Below are 4,354 nucleotides of genomic sequence, written 5' to 3'. Positions count from 1 at the left end.
GGGGGGGATGGGGGTGCAGAGGGAGAGGGAGAATCTCAAGCAGACTCACTGCTGAGAGTGGAGCCAGAGGTAGGGCTTGATCCCAGGACCCTGAGATCATGACCTGAGCCAAAATCAAGAGTTGGACCCTTAACCGACTGAGGCACCCGGGCACCCTGAGATAAGAACTTTTTTTTTTTTAACAAGATGAAGCTGAGGGGTCCCTGGGTGGCTCAGTTGGTTAAGGGTCCAACTCTTGATTTTGGCTCAGGTCATGATTCCAGGGTCCTGGGATTGAGCCCCTCATTGGCCTTCCTGCTCAGCGGGGAGCCTATTACCCTCTCTCTCTCTCTCCCCCCCCGCCCCACCCCACTGCTTGTTCTCTCTCTCTCTCTAAAATAAATAAATAAAATCTTAAAGAAAACAAAAAACAAAAAATGGGACACCTAGTTGGCTCAGCCAGTTAAGCGTCTGCCTTCAGCTCAGGTCATGATCCCAGGGTGTTTGGATCAAGTCCCACATCCGGCTGTCTGCTCAGCAGGGAGCCTTCTTCTCCCCCTCTCTTTGTGCCTCCCCCTGCTTGTGCTCTCTCTCACGCTCTCTCTCTCTTTCAAATAAATAAATAAATAAAATCTTTAAGAACCAAACCAAACCAAACCAAACCAAACCAAACCAAACCAAAATAGAAAAGCAAAAAACAACCAAGATGAAGCTGAGGTGGGCTAAAGAACTTGCCTTCTCTCTGGTGGATGGAGTTTGTTATTTAAGGCTGTTTTATTTCAAGTGTCAGCTAGTGATAATAAAACAGGTAGCTGACTATAAGAATATGGGGATGACTTGTGGAACCCGAGGGCAGGAACCCAGGTGGGCCTCAGGAAGGACTGGAACAGGGAATATGAAAAGCTCTCCATTTATTGCCTACTTCTATGCTTTTATTCAGGAGTCTCACACTGCAGAAGGACTTTTTCTGCTCCTCAGTTGTCTTGATGGACGGAAGATCCACCAGCAGCTCCCAAGTCCATGTGTTACTATTCTGCCATATGCTGACTTTCACTTTCTTACCTCAGGCTCAGGCACTCTTCAAGCACCAAGGGAGTGGGAGTCATGTGATATCAACATGAGGAAGCAACCTCATGTCTTGGAGATGTGCTGGGTAGAAAGGGCCACCAAGCTATATACCTTCAGGGAGCATTGTTCACTCCCCACAGTGGTGGCCTCAATGGTAATACCCTCTTCTTTACACCTTCAGGGAGCATTGTTCACTTGGTCCACAGTGGCGGCCTCAATGGTAATACCCTCTTCTTTATTTGGCATTAATAAATCAATATACCACAACTATTATCAAATGAACCTATGTCATGTCCACATTTTGAGGTAAAACCATTGATTAAGCAGGTCAATTCTGCAGAAGATAACTTCATTGTCATGCTAGTATGTCTTTGCCTTTTCATCAATTTCCTAGAAACATATCTTTTTAAAAAATGTAGCAGGTACATTTTTCAGCTGTAGAAGTTATCTGATTTCTAACACTGGACTTCTGTGAGTGTGTCCACCTTGCCTGTGACACGAGGTGGAGGAAATTTAGGCACTCACTTCTTGTCCAGTGGCCTTGCTGTGTCTTAGAATTTACAACTTCCTCTTCATCCTACCTGATATGACAGTTTTCTCAGCTTATTGCCACTTGGGGACTTCAGTCTTCAATTGATTGAGATTTCTGGCGGCATGGCTCTGTAAATCATGGTCACCATGGCAACAGGAGGACTATTTTTTCTGGGTGATTGCTGCTTCTACAAACAGACAAGATCATATATATGGTCTACCAAAATTTTGGAATATGTATTACAAGGAAAAAGTAAGATACTTTAAAAAACATGTTTTCGTTACCTCCCCTTCAGGTGGGGATCATGTGATGCAGGCAGGCAGTCTGCTTGAGTAAATTATGATAACATCTGCATTCCTTCCCCACATATAGCATGTCTCTTACTAAATGTGCTAAGAATATATGGGTTGTAATTATAAAAATTTAATGCTCAGATTGAACATTTTATTTTCTTTCTAGGATGATAGAAGAAAAACTTAACAGCATTTAAAGATCACCAATCGAGGGGTGCTTGGGTGGCTCAATCAGTTAAGCTTCTGCCTTCTGCTCAGGTCATGATCCTGGGGTCCTGGAATCCAGCCCCACATTGGGCTCCCTGCTCAGCAGGGAGCCTGCTTCTCCCTCTACCTGTGCTTGTGCTCTCTCTCTCTCAAATAAATAAATAAAAGTCTTAAAAAAAAAGATCACCAATGGATCCACAAGGATTTTGCAATTTTGTCTGTTCAATGAGTTTGGAACCAGCAGCAAAGTGGTGGTTTGACTAACTTTCACCCTTTTTTTGGTATTCCTTTGTATTACCGTCCCTATCACACAGACGATCAGCACAGTGACTGTTAAATAATAAGTGCTTAACATATGTGTTGATTAATTGATTATTAACCAGCTTCTGTCAGTACTTTTTGTTATATTGCCTCTAAATCTCTACGGTCCCCCCATTGGTGATCCACTGAGGACTCAACCAGATGAAGAAGAGACAAGGTCTGAGGCTGAAGCAGCAAAAGGAGAGAAAGGATGTGAGGCTGGAGGGAAAGAGGGTCAACTTCTACCCATCTGGGATACCATGTGCTTCCTTCCTCTGGGCTTCCATTTCAATGCCATGAGCATTGAGTAACATATCTCCTCTTTTCATATTTTCCCTTTTCATGTCTCACTTCCAGGAGTCTTTTTTTTTTTTTTTTTAAGATTTTATTTATCTGAGAGAGAGAGAGAGCACAGAGGGAGAGGGAGAAAGACTCCACACTGAGGAGAGAGCCTGATGTGGGGCTCGAGCCTAGGACCCTGAGATCATGACCTGAGCAGAAGGCAGATGCTTAACCCACGGAGCCACCCAGGCACCCAAGGAGTCAAACCTTTCTGCCAATAGTGAAGCCAGAGCCTATTAGATATGCTTGTGCTCGTGATGAGTTATATCTATGCGCCTATTTTAGCTTCTTTCCTGCCTCTCTTTTATGTCTGAAATGTTGTTTTTCTTTCTCTTTTTGCTTCCTCTTTTGATTTATATTATCTTATTCCTCGTTTTAGGTTATCTTAAATCCTTTCTGGGACAAGGCAAGAAATAATTTAAAAACTCTATACAAGTGATCACAGCTGAATGATCACCTAATCTCTCTGTACTCGAACATCCTCTTATTTCTGTTTCTGAAGCTTATTTTATTTGGATAATCACATGCTATTGCTGCTATGGATATTAATGGCCCTGAAAGAAGGATGTATGGTTTTATGAATGCTTTGAGTGTCTTGGAGGAAAAAAAAAGATATTTTATTTAAGAAAAACTCATTTCATTTGAAGTATTTATTTTTTGAGGTATATATTATTTTAAAATACCTTGCTCTAAACATAAAATTTCTTTAGTTTCATCAACGTATAGAAACTGCTATGCATTCCCTTTCTTTCTTTATTTTTTATTTGTAAGTTTTAAAAGTTTTTATTTGCAAAACAGTTGCTAGAGTAATTAGAATGCAGTGAACACATTTGATGGTCTAAGTGGTTTTGGAATGATTTTTTCCCCCCATGAGCCTTTTAAAGTGTAAACTTCAAGTAACACTGATCCTGAGTGTCAGCCAATGTAACTGATGGGCTCTAACATTTTTACTGCCGTCAGGAAGCTCTTAGCTTAGTTGGAGGAAGAGCATTTTCTGGATGAAGAAGTTAACTGGGCAGTTAGCAGTCTTTCAGCAGTGAAAATAAATTGTAATCCACAGCTAACTGGTTTTGGCTCTGAGCTACCTCTTTGACTCAATTCCCTAGCCAAAAAGTATGAACATTGCCCTTGACAAGGGAGAAAGAGCAGCCAACTGAGGGTGTGGGGAGGAGGTTGGGGTACAGATGAACTCCTTGAGAGTTTGGTTCTCAAGTAAACCAGAAATTAGAAAAGACTTTCTCAGGAGGAGTGATTTTGTGAGTTACCATCACTTGTTTGAGAAAAATAAAATAATATACTGATCCTTTGGAAAGAAAGAAAATCTCTTGGAGAAATAAATAACAACTCTCAGTTATTTACCTGAGTTGAGGGTCTCCAACCAGAGCCAACCATAAAGCTGGAGTGCCTTCAGATGTTGGCTTTCAGGGCCTGGGGTATGGTGAGTGAGGCACTTGCCTAGAGAGCAAAACTTAAGGAGCGTGCCAAAAAATGCTCTCATCAAGATAAATTCTGTTTTAATGCAGTATTTTAAAAAATTAAAATCAATGCAAAGAAACAGGACAGTGGGTATTCCAGTGGTGATGTATATGGTTGGATAAATCTTTGGGGCTGCTGCAATGAGCAGGTAGCTCAT

This window comes from Ailuropoda melanoleuca, unplaced genomic scaffold (genome assembly GCF_002007445.2).
Source record: "Ailuropoda melanoleuca isolate Jingjing unplaced genomic scaffold, ASM200744v2 unplaced-scaffold11384, whole genome shotgun sequence".
NCBI classification, from domain to species: domain Eukaryota; kingdom Metazoa; phylum Chordata; class Mammalia; order Carnivora; family Ursidae; genus Ailuropoda; species Ailuropoda melanoleuca.
Note: the sequence above shows the minus strand (reverse complement) of the source record.